Below are 13,631 nucleotides of genomic sequence, written 5' to 3'. Positions count from 1 at the left end.
CTCGAAGCCTGCTCATGGTAACAACACTATTTCCAGTACGGCAAGCAATGTCTGGGCTGGACTGAATCATCCTCAGACAGCCGACCCCACACCTCCGGGCACAGGGCAACTGCAGGGAGAGACCGTGGTCTCTGTCCTTTACCCTGCCAGCAGGAGGCCAATATCTAAAGGGGGGTCAACCAGGAATATTTGCTCCAAATGTTATCTTTACTTGAAAAGTTACTTTTTTCACGGAATTTTTATTGCAGCTTATCAAAGTTCTGCCTAAACGTGCAATAGATGAATGGATATATACATGTTACTTACCAATTATTTGTATTGGTCCTTAGTATGCCAGTAACCATTTATTTTTTTTTATTTTTTTATTTTTTAAAGATTTTATTTATTTATTTGACAGAGAGAGCGAGAGAGCACAAGCAGGGAGAACAGTAGAGGGAGAGGGAGAAGCAGGCTCCCCGCCAAGCAGGGAGCCCGATGTGGGGCTCGATCCCAGGACCCTGAGATCATGACCTGAGCCGAAGGCAGACGCTTAACCATCTGAGCCACCCAGGCACCCGCCAGTAACTATTTTTTTTTTTTTTTTTAAGATTTTTTTTATTTATTTGACAGAGAGAGACACAGCGAGAGAGGGAACACAAGCAGGGGGAGTGGGAGAGAGAGAAGCAGGCTTCCCGCAGAGCAGGGAGCCCGATGTGGGGCTCGATCCCAGGACCCTGGGATCATGACCTGAGCCGAAGGCAGACGCTTAACGACTGAGCCACCCAGGCGTCCCCGCCAGTAACCATTTATAGAGCACTGTTACATTCTTTCTCCTGTGAGCTCCGGGGCAAACCTGTGAAGCCAGTGGGATATTGGATTCGTTTCCCCAGGGCTGTTGCAACAAATGACCACAAACTTAATGACTTAAACTTATTTTCTCGCAATTCTGGAAGCCAGCAGGCGGAAATCTGCCCAGGCCATGCTCTGCGTGGGGGCTGCAGGATCCTCGAGCTCCTGGGGGCAGCCAGCACTCCCAAGCTGGGTCTTCTGCTCCCCCTGCACACATTGCCTTCCTCTGGGTGTCCAACCTCCCTCAGCCTCTCTCTTACAAGGACACTAGAGAATTTAATTACCTCCGCAAAGACCCTTTTTCTAAACAAGGTAACATTCATAGGCTTCGGGGATTCCATGTGGACATCTTCAGGGGCGGGGGGGTGGCGGGGGGAGGGCATTTTTTCAGCCTATCGCAGACATGAATGACTGTTGCCATTTTACAGATAAGCAAACTACGGTTGGAGGACTTGCCCACAGTCACCCAGCTAGTAACAGAGACAACATGGAAACCAAATCTGAACACTAAATCCAGGACACTTCACATCACACGGCTTCCCAAATGTCCCTCTGAAAGAGAGAGAGGAAAAGAACAAATAAACAAAAACCTCTCCTCAGCTCTCAAAGAGAAGCTCAGTCTGTGTGGGGAAGTTCTAGAATATTCCAGAGAGACTCGAAGTCAAGTGACTTGCCCAAGGCTACTTAACAGCTGCCCTGTGGCAGGAGTTGTGGGATAGGCTGTCTGAGGAACCGCTTCCATGGGAGCCAAGTCCTGGATGCAGACTGGCTGGAGAAGCTTCCTGTTCTGAGGTTTCCGGATCCAGTCAGTTCCCAGGGCCATCCCAGCCACCGCCCACCAATCGGCTCTCCTGCACCCATTTAAGGAGAGTAGGCTCAATCAATGAAGACCCTGGAAGCAACAAACTCTAAGCCAAACCCAAAGGGAACAGAGGTCTATGTGTGAGGAGTTAGTTGGACAGTTAGGCAGTCAGGGCAGGGTCCCCAAGAACATATGGAGTCAGGACAGCTAAAATAAAACAGCACTGACATCCTGTTCTGCAGCTTAGACAGGACCACACTGACACTCCACTTTGCAACCTTTGCAGAAGTGACTTATGCAAAACATTCTAAAATAAGACAATTAACCACAAAAGCATTTGTCAATATCACAGGCAAGGGGCCATTAAGACCTAAGCCCCCAGACGTCAGCAAAAAAAAAGACCAGCACATGGACATGAACCTAATACGTAGACAGATATGTGACCAAAGCCCTGATTGGCACTACTCAGCACACCCTGATTGCTTAAGAAAGTTCCGCAAAAGAGCTCATAAAAACCCCTAAACTTAAGAGACTCTGAGGGCAAACCACTCGGGTCCCCCTCCCTCTCCAGGAGCTTTGTATTCTTGCTCAATAAACCTTGCTTTGCTGGCACTACTCTTCGTCTGGTCTACCTCTTCATTCTCGCAAGAGGCGTGACCAAGAACCACGGGCACTAAGGGGACACAAATCCTGTAACATATGAAGTAGCAGAGAGAAGAGGATAGTCATGTTTGAGGGAGGCAGAAACATAAGGCCTGGGCAGGAAACAGGATCAGAGGGCCTGGACTAGAAACTTCCCTGAAGGTTTTGTAGGGACAATGTGTGCTTCAATGGGAAATTATGCATTATCCACAGCACACCCTTCCACTTTATCTGATTCTGACTTTGGGAAATATTTAACTCTGTAACTTGTAGATAATTGATAGCAATGCAAAATAATTCTTGTCTACAGACATGCAAATGAATTCTGTCCAAAGTGGGGGGGGGGGGGAAGCAACCCTCCCCACCCTGTGGAAAAAAATGAGTTTTGTCTCCATTTGCAAATTTATTTCAATGTCCCTGATTTCTAAATGCTCCTGTTCTTTGGATTCTCCTTTGAATTGGTTGAAACAACACAGCTGTTTCCTCATTAAATAAGTTTAGTAAAATCTTAATTATGAAATGTGTTCATTTTTTATCTGTATGAGAATCATGATTTTATCTTTTATTTTTAATTTTCTTTTAACAATCCATAGGAGAGGGAGTCCTGCATTGTCAGAGCAGAAACTACCTTCAAGCTCACATGGTTCAGTGTATGGGACCGGACTACCAGACCCACAGATGTGGACTCCTGTCCCAGCTTGTCCCTGACAAGCACATGACTCAGGCAAGTCCCTTACCTCAAAAAGCCTGTTTCATTTGCAGCAATATGGTTGGTCGTTGAAGACACTATGGTAAGTGAAATAAATCAGACAGAGAAATACAAATACCCATGTGATCGCACTCATGTGGAATCTAAAAACAACAACAACAAAACCAAGCTCATAGATAAAGAGAATAAACTGGTAGTTTCCAGAGGCTAGGGAGGGTGGGGGGAGTGGGTAAAATGAGTAAAGGGACTCAAAAGACACAAACTTCCAGTTATAAAATAAACAAATCATGGGGATGTAATGTACATCATGGCAACCACAGTTAATAATGCCATATTTTGGGGTGCCTGGGTGGCTCAGTCATTAAGCGTCTGCCTTCGGCTCAGGTTATGATCCCAGGGTCCTCCCTGCTCAGCCAGGAGCCTGCTTCTCCCTCTCCCACTCCCCCTGCTTGTGTTTCCTCTCTCGCTGTATCTCTCTCTGTCAAATAAATAAATAAAATCTTGAAAAAAAAAAGTTCCAATAAGTTAAAAAAAATAATGCCATATTGTATATTTGAAAGTTGCTAAAAGAGTAGATCTTACAAGTTCTCATCACAAGAAAAAGAAATTCTCTGTGTGTGGTGACAGGTATTAACCAGGTTTATGATAGTGATCATTTCACAATATATACAAACATCAAATCATTACATTGTACAACTCAAATTAATATAAAACATCATTCCAATAGACATAAGTTTTGAATCATTATGTTGTACAACTGAAACTAATAAAAACTAATATAACATGTCAAATATACCTCAATTTTTTAAAAAGCCTCCATCTGCCCACCAAAGTACCTACTTCCTATCACCCACCTACATTAGGTTGCCTTGAGGGTCAAAAGAGATCATGCTTGAACAGCAGGAAGAAAGAATCTGACTAATGAGAAGTGTTCCACAAAGGTCGGCTATTATGATCTTTGTTTCATGGTCCTAAGGTGGCATAAGAAAAAAAGGGCTCTGTCACAGCTGACCCTGTGAAGTTACTGAATTGTACATTTGTCTTATAGTAGATCACTACTTCATTATATACCTATATCCGCCCCCCACCCCCCCTCCACCCCACCTGTAGAGAGAGAAATTTCTTGAGGGCAGGGATTATCACATTCTCTTAAATAGACTCTCTCTATGCTTGGGTACTGAGCTAAGTGCTTTACATACATCATCTCATTCAATCCTCCCCAAACCAAAGGGGATAGGCAATGTTATTTGGTTCCTGTGGCAAACTTACCTAGTCAATATCCATTATCCCTTTCTTCCGTACTAAGTAAACTCCAGTTTTATTCAGGGCCACAGAGCACCCAGACAAAACAGTTTCTCTCTCAACATCTCTTGCAGGTAAGGAGGGTTACATGGCCAAGTTCTGGCTATAAGATGTAAAAAGTTTGTGAGCAGCATATGTGAGAAACAGTCTTTCAAAGAGGACTGACTTCATGTACAGGTGACTTTTTCCCCTTCCAAGTGTCCTCTCTATGCCCTCAAAAACTTGGATGTGGTGGTTGGAGCGGAACAGCCATGTCTGAGCATGCATTAACAATGAAGAAAGGAGCCATGTACTAAGGATGGCAAAGAAGAAAGGTAGAAGAAGCCTGAGTCACCAGGAGACCACATGACCGCCCTACAAACCTTGGTCTGCTCACTTCTTGGAGAGGGGGAAGAAAACCTAATATGTTCAAGAGATTATTTGAGAGATTTTTTTTCTTCCAACCAGCTGAATGCAATTTCTAACTACATCCCCATTTTCCAGTTGGGAAAACAACCTCAGAGAATGAATGACCTCCTAAGGTCACACAGTCAGTACACATAAAACCTAGGAATGTAACTAAGTATTCTTAACCAGGTGGCTACACTGCTTCCTTCCTGGTTCCCCTATGTTGGATACTTTGTGTCTAACACACTTCTACTCATTGAGCCACTGATCTAGCTGTTGTAAAGCTATAAAGTTCATCATCTTCCCCCTTTCTTGTATTTTTCCAACTAAACCAGAATTCTTTGGGGATCTTAGCACTAAAGAGAACATTATCAGAATCTGGACTAGGAAGTAGGGCCTCAATTTCTCCATATGTGTAAGGAACTGCTCAGACTAAGGGATCTCTACAGGCTGAAAGTCACTGTGGAATATCAGCTCTGACATTCTACAATGCTAATGTCATACCAGAATGTAATTTCGTAAGTCACCAGGCAGGGTAATTGCTCATAAGTCCCAGAGTCCTACCTCAGCATATCCAATGCATGAATCTCCTCGACAGCATCCCATGACTCATTCATTGCCCACCCTTTACTTACATTTCTTCCAGTTTTTTAAATCAGTTCTGAATCCTCAGCATTTAGAGTGGTATCTGGTGATGCATTCAACATGCATGTGGAATGAATGAATGAATGAATGAACGAACGAACAAATGACAAATGATCAAATCCAACATATCCGAATTTATTCGGAGGACAGCTCTAAGCATAAGGAAGTTCTACATCATAAAACTTTAAAATTCACATTGAAAATAATTACATCAGTAACAGCAATGACCACTTATCAAATGATTATTAGATGCCCAGCACTATGCTAATGCCTTGGTGTGCATTCTGTCATTGGGCTGCAATTTGCCTGCCTATGATTTCAACACACTGGTCCTAGTTCTACCATAACAGCTGCCGTCTGAGGCCCTGCTGTGTGCCTGACAGTACGCTGCATACTTTACAGAGCTTCTCAAATGTAGTATCTTCAACAAACTTATGAAGTGGATATCATCATCTCTACTTACCAATAAAGATAAGGGAAGCAGGGCTGCCCGGATGGCTCAGTCACTTGAGCATCCAACTCTGTTTCAGCTCAGGTCATGATCTCGTGGTTGTGGGATCGAGCCCCGCGTTAGGCTCTGTGCTCAGTGTGGAGTCTGCTTCAGATTCTTTCTCCCTCTCCCTTTGCCCCTCCCCGCTCATGTGCTCTCTCTCTCTCTCTTTAAAATGAACAAATAAAATCCCTTACAATAAAAAAGTTAAGGGAGATAAATAACTAGCACAAGAAGACAATAAGTAGAAGTGTCTGGACTAAACACCAGGACTGCTAATGCAAAAGCCCATGGGGTTGACCACGCTGCAATACCTCATCCTAGTGACTAAAAGGTCTTAGCTTCTGCTGTAATGGAGAGATCCAACTGCTGATTTCAACTGAGGCATAAAAAAGGCATGCACTTTAAAATATGTAGGTAGCAGAGTGAGACCCAGAAAGGCAGTGAGAACTATCCACTTCACGACTCTCCCTCCAGGCCAGGGGGTGATATGTGAGAACTCCAGTAGCTCCCGCCCAGAGCGGCCCCGCCCTCCAGGACTCCGAGCAATGTAGGACAGGAGTTGAACAGAATCCTGCCACACTATGACGCCTGGAACCCTACCAAATCCTACAGCCCCACCAAGGAAAGGCCAGAGACGAGCCTGTCTCTCCTCCCACCTAGAAGCAACAAAGCCAACACACACTCTACCCTAAAAGATCCTTCAACTTCTCCCTGACCCTGGTTACGCTTTACTGTTGCATCAGACCAACAGATCATAAACTTTTTTTTTTTTAAGCTTCATTTATTTATTTGAGAGAGTGATCAAGCACGCTTGCACACACACGCACTGGGTGGAGCAGAGGAGGAGAAGCAGACTCTCTGCTGAGCACAGAGCCCAGCCAGCCCATCCCATGACTCTGAAATCATGACCTGAGCCAAAATCAAGAGTCAGACACTTAAACAGACTGAGCTACCCAGGAGTCCCCAGATCATAAACTTTTTGGTCTCAGGATTAAGTTTTACGCTCTTTAAAATCATTGAAGATCCCATGGGGCGCCTGGGTGGCTCAGTCGGTTAAGCGGCTGCCTTCGTCTCAGGTCATGATCCCAGGTTCCTGGGATCGAGTCCCACATCAGGCTCCCTGCTCGGTGGGAAGCCTGCTTCTCCCTGTTTGTGTTCCCTCTCTCGCTGTTTCTCTATCAAATAAATAAAATCTTTTTAAAAAGTGAAAATAAATTTAAAAAAATAAAATCACTGAAGATCCCAAAGAATTTTGGTTTATGCAGGTTATACCAGTCAATATTTATTGTATTAAAAATTAAAATTGAAGGGGCACCTGGGTGGCTCAGATGGTTAAGTGTCTGCCTTCGGCTCAGGTCATGATCTCAGGGTCCTGGGATCGAGCCCCGCATCGGGCTCCCTGCTGAGCAGGGAGCCTGCTTCTCCCTCTCCCTCTGCCTGCCACTCCCCCTGCTTGTACTCTGTCTCTAATAAAAAATAAAAAATCTTTAAAAAAAATTAAAATTGAAAACAATTTTTAAATTATTTAACACAATCTATAATGAACCCATTAATAAAAATAACACATTTTTATGAAAAATAACTTTCTCAAAGCAAACACACACAAACATGCTGGGAAGCATGGTATGTTTTACTTTCATCACTCATCTCTTTAATGTTTGGTTTAGTCAAAGACAGCTGGGTTCCCATTCTGCTTCTGCATTCAGTTTGTTGCAATATCCTACGTCATAGTGCCTCTGGAAAATTCAACTGCAACCTCATGAGAGGAGGAGAGTGAAAAAGGCAAATAATGAAAATAATTTGGACTTCACACATCAAAGTGTCCCCAGAGCATACTTTGAGAACTTCTGCCCTAAGCCAATCCCATAACACATACTCCAGAAGTTTCTGTGCTGCCCCCTCTGGCTTTGCTCTGGGTGGTATAGCCAGGCCCTTCTTTAATGTGACCTCCTTCATGAAGCACTCTCTGATTGTTCATCCCCCTACACACAGGCGGCAGAAATTCTCTGCCTCTTTGAACTCGAAAAGTCCTTTGTTTTTACTTCTTGTGTGTTACTCATCAATTTCTAGTTGGTAGGAGTCAACCATGGCCACTTTTGATCCCTCTGCTCTAGTGTCAACTCTTTAAAACGGGACCTGCATCTCACTCAATGTCACACCTCTTATTTAGATACGACACACAGTAGGTATCCCCAGGAAACATTTATTTGACTAATTGTATGTCAAGTACAGCCTGTAAAACAGAGTGTGGTAATAAACACAGGAACTTATAGTCACATAGCCCTGGCTTCTGTGCTCTGCTCTGCCACTTTCTACCTAGGTGACTTAACACAAATTTCTTAGTCTCTCGGAGCGTTAGCTTCTGCAACTAGAAAACGGGGATCCATAAGAGATCCATTCCATAGTTTTGATGTGAAAATTGAGGAATTTAGCACACCGTTGGACACAGGAAGTGCTCAATGATTGCTTGAATTACTTTTGTACAGCCCATCCATCACTGATTCTGGAGTGACAGCTGACACAGTTGAAGTGTGACGAGAGGAGACAGTGTAAAACTCGGGAGGGGATTCCACCCTGGCTTTTCAGACTCCAGGGTCCTTTCTCAAGTACAGATACTTCCTCAGGTCTCCTTTCAGTTCTTCCCTAATGGCGTCCTTCTTAAGACCATCAGGAAAAAAAAAACAAAACACAAAACAAAACAAACAAAAAAACCCAAAGACTCTCTCAGGAGCTGTCACTGCCTGCCTCATTTCTTACAGTCCACCTGCCATCCCACCTGCAGAGCCGCTCATATCTACGTCTCTCCATCTTCGCTGTCCCGCCATTCCAAGCCACCATACTTTCTCACGCCCAGCTACACAGCTTTTGATTTGTCCCAGCTTCTTCTTGGAGAACTTTTCATCTATTCTTCACTGAGCTGTCAGAGTGACCTTTGTCAACGGTCTTTGTCAACCTGCTGCTCAAAGCCTTTTCTTTGGTGACTTCCCAGTCTCATTCTCTTCTCATTCTCATAGAATAAATTCTCAACTCTTCCCTCTCGTTCTCAATTCACATTCTCAGCTCTCTCTTCTCATTCTTGTAGAAAAAACGCCTAACTCTTCACCATGCCTGCAAAGTCCTCCATAATCTGGAGGACTCCCCAACTCCCCAGCCTATTTCACAGCATTGTCCCCGTGCTGCCCTTGCCCACCATGCTTCAGACAGCCTAGCCATCTTTCCATTCCTCGAACCTCCAATCTCTCTCCCACCTTCAGGCCCTTGTGTCGGGTGTTCTGCCCCCCAGAAATATTCTCCTGATAACGCCTGTGTCTTGCCCATTTTCATCCTTCAAATCTCAATCAAATGTGTGTCTTCAAAAGGACCTCAGTGACCACCCTGTTCAACATGGCCTCACTGGCAACGCTCTCCCTCACCATTCTACTTTTTTCATGTCACTTCTGATAAGTTATACTTATTTGTTGAGTTTTCATATGTCTTCCTTATTAGTACATAAGCTCTATGATGCAGAAAATTTGCATTTTTTTCACATTATTGACCAACACTACATATGGCACTCAGCACTTGTAGGTACCCAACAAATACGAAATATGCATTGAATACATGAATTGCTGGCCCAACAATTGGCGAATGGCATGAGACAAATCTCCAATCCCTAGCCTGTTGCAGTCATCAAGAAAGGAAAGGGACACTGACTCCTCCCAGGAACTTCTACAGCTCAAACTCAAGGACCCTTCTTCACTGCAAACCAGTTCCCCGTTCACTCCTCCAGCCTTTCCCAGATGGTTCTCTATCAGTAACTACCACCATCTCCTCAATTCACCCTCTCCTTAATTCCTTGCTCCTTCTCTAGCTTTTCCTAGTGAGGAGGGAAAAAGAGCCCAGAAGCCTTTCTCCCTATGGATAACTGCTAGTTGCTAGGTGGACACATTCAGGAGTTAACAAAATTTGTGAATTCCAGAGTCTTACAAAAATTCATGATCATGGCCCTTGCTCCATAATTTTGGACTCCCTCTTGAGAAGGTAACTTGGTGCTTCATAAGGCTTCTTTCTGCTATGAGAGTTGGACTCACCAACCTTCTTTCCTAGTACAACCTCACATCTCTGACTGACAAGACCATCTTTATCTCACATGGGCACCTTGTATATCAAAGCCTTTCTGTAGAGGAAAGTCCCAGTGCTCAGGGCTGCCATTCTCTCTTCCACTTCCTACCACTCATGGCTGTTAGGCAAGGATGGCTCTTTACAACTAGTGCAAAGGCTACTATTGATACATCAGCAACCAGCCCACATACCAAAATAATCACCCTCTGTGCCCTTTTTGGCCTAGATTCCAGCATATGTCCCCTCCCAGGCACTACACAAATCCTTGCCAGTGAACTGATTGAATATGGAGAGCTATGCTCAGTTGGTCTTTATGGTTATAATCCTTCCAAAGCCTGTAAACATGCTTGAGATTACAGTACAGTAGATGATGTTATATGAATGAAGACTGGGAGAAATAGCTTCTTGCCATTTAAATGCTTAGCACATCCTAAAGAAATCCCATTCTGCCTCCTCTTACCACAAAAGGGCCAGGGAGCTGAAAGGGAGGAGAGAATTACCTACCCGTGTCTACCGTCAGTATCCCATCTCAAACTTCTTGATCGTCACTGTTTGGCTGCGAGCTATCTGGCAAGCCATTTTGAAAGCCCCCAGGTTGTTAAATTCAAGGAACTCACGTAAGAAGCCAAGAGAAAACCAACCACAGCAACAACAACAACAACAACAAAAACCCACAGACTTACCCTGGCACATGACAGAAAATTTCCCTCCCCTTCTCCATCCCTGCCCAAGACATTACCCCCTGCCTCAAGCAAGTGGGAGACCTGGACTTTGTTGATGAAGTCCAGTGTGCTCTCCCTGCAAGACCTGTATTAGGATTGCTCGGGGACTGTCTGTCAGGATGCGGCAGCAGAGCAGAGGCTTAAGGAGCAGAGGGACAGTGAGGCACTCATGCATGGGAACAGACACCATACGAAGCCTTAAGGTTTTCAGAGTCCACCCATATACATTGTACCGGGTGATTCTTAGAGTAGTCCAGCAAGGATATCTCTCCTTAAAAGAAAAGGAAGCAGAATAAGAAAGGTTCAGTGATTGCCCAAGATCACATGGCAAATAGATAGCAAGTGCCAGCTCTCAAGCCTAAGGATACTGACTTCTGATGCAAGTCTTTTTCATTAACAGTAACAGTTCCTGTTTGCAACATATATTACAGCCAAAGGCTAATACGGCTGTTAGACACACAGGGGCCTGCACAGTATCCATCCCTCACTTTTGTGTTACAGATGGAACATCAGTTCTATTCAGGACAATAAGAAGCCCCGCCCCAGACAACAAATCATCGGTCTGGGCCAGTAGTTCTCAAAACTGAGCATATCAGTATCACCCAGAAAGCTCATTAAAACACAAATCACTAGCTCGACTCCTAGGGTTTCTAGTTCAGTAGGTCTAGGGTGGGGCCCAAGAATTTGCATGTACAGCAAGTTCCCAGGCGATGGGGCTGCTGCTGGTGTGGATATCTCTCCTAGAGAACCATTGGCTGAAACTAATCATGATAACCCTGATCTCCGACTCCCCTGCAGCCCGGTGTGGCTGTGGATCTCAGCAGTTTGGAAGGTAAGAGGTTAGGAGAAGGCTTCTGGGACTTCCAAGAACATTTTGCTTTCTTGATAAAAAAAGAAAAGTATGGTTTGTGCTACCCCATCCCCTTTGTTCTGCTCTGGACAGAGAAGTGATGCCTGGGACTGCAATACTCATCCTACATCCATGAGGCACCACGAGAATGCTATAGAGAGAAAAGACAGCGGGGCAAAAAAAAAGTCTGGCTCACTCATGACATATTTGAGCCCCCCACATTAGTCCTGGACCAACTACCTCTGAACATCTTATCTTAGGAAGTAAAGCAACCAAATGTCTTTATTACTCAAGCATCATTGGTCAGGTGGATTGTTATTCAGAGTTAAAATCAACTGTCACCTATACAAAAGGTTTCTGCAAAACAATTTTTCAAAAATATCAAATATTGGAAACATGCCTCTCATTATGCAAAGTGTACCTTCACATTCATTTGTACATTCAGTCCCGGGGTAACAATGATGTTAGATTTAAAAGTTTTTTTTTTTTTCTAGTCTGACTTACTTCACTTAGTATAATGCCCTCTAGGTCCATCTGTGGTGTCACAAATGGCACACTCTTGATCTTTTTTATGGCTGTACGCCAGTGTGTGTGTGTGTGTGTATACCGTATCTTCCTTATCTGTCCATGGATGGACACTTGGGTTGCTTCCATCTTGACTATTGTAAATAATGCTGCAATAAACATAGGGGTGCACATATCTTTTCAAATTAGTGTTTTTGTTTTCTTAGGGTAAATACCCAGTAGTGAAATTATTGGATCATATCCAATAAGGGGTTAATATCCAAAATATATAAAGAACGCCCACAATTCAATATCAAAGAAAATAAACCATCCAATAAAAAAAATGGGCAGAGTATCTGAATAGACATTACTCCAAAGAAGACATACAGATGGCTAACAGACACATGAAGAGATGCTCAACATCACCCATCAGGGAAATGCAAATCAAAACCACAATGAGATATCACAACCATCAGAATGGCTAGTATCAAAAAACAAAACATAGCAAGTGTTAGCAAGACTGTGGAGAAAAAGGAGCCTTTGTGCACTGCTGGCGAGAATGCAAATTTGGGCAGCCACTATGAAAAACAGTATGGAGGTTCCTCAAAAGATTAAAAATAGAAGTATCATACGATCCAGCAATTCCACTTCTCAGTATTTATCCAAAGAAAATGAAAACACCAATTTGAAAAGATAATATACTCCCCTATGTTCATTGCAGCATTACTTACAAAAGCCAAGATATGGAAGCAACCTAAGTGTCCATTCATTGATAGATGGATGGATAAAGAGGTACTGTGTGTATACACACATCTTCTTTATCATTCATCGGTCAATGGACATCTGGGCTCCTTCCATAGTTTGGCTATTGTGGACATTGCTGCTATAAACACTGGGGTCCACATACCCCTTCAGATCACAACGTCTGTATCCTTTGGGTAAATACCTAAGAGCCTAGATGCCCATTGATAGATGAATGGATAAAGAAGAGGTGGTGTGTGTATATATATATGATGGAATATTACTCAGCCATCAAAAATGATGAGATCTTACCATTTACAATGATGCAGATGGAACTGGAGGGTATTATGCTAAGTGAAATAAGTCAATCAGAGAAAGACAATTATCATATGGTTACATGCAATTGTGGAATTTAAGAAACAAAACAGAGGATCATAGGGGAAGGGAGGGGAAAAATAAAATAAGATGAAATCAGAGAAAGAGAGACAAACCATAGGAGACTCTTAACTCTAGGAAACAAACTGAGGGTTGCTGGAGGGGAGTTGGTGGGGGAATGGGGTAACTGGGTGATGGGCATTAAGGAGGACAAGTGATGTAATGAGCACTGGGTGTTATATGCAACTGATGAATCACTGAACTCTACATCTGAACCTGATGATATATGTCAAATAATTGAATTTAAATAAAATAAGTTTGGGGTGCCTGGGTGGCTCAGTCGTTAAGCAGCTGCCTTCAGCTCAGGTCATGATCCCAGGGTGCTGGGATCGAGCCCCACATCGGGCTCCCTGCTAGGCGGGAAGCCTGCTTCTCCCTCTCCCACTCCCCCTGCTTGTGTTCCCTCTCTCGCTGTGTCTCTGTCAAATAAATAAATAAAATCTTTAAAAAAATAAATAAGTTTATGTACT

The sequence above is a fragment of the Phoca vitulina genome, unplaced genomic scaffold (genome assembly GCF_004348235.1).
Source record: "Phoca vitulina isolate PV1807 unplaced genomic scaffold, GSC_HSeal_1.0 scaffold83, whole genome shotgun sequence".
Classification (NCBI taxonomy): Eukaryota; Metazoa; Chordata; class Mammalia; order Carnivora; family Phocidae; genus Phoca; species Phoca vitulina.
This window is presented reverse-complemented; position numbering follows the sequence as displayed.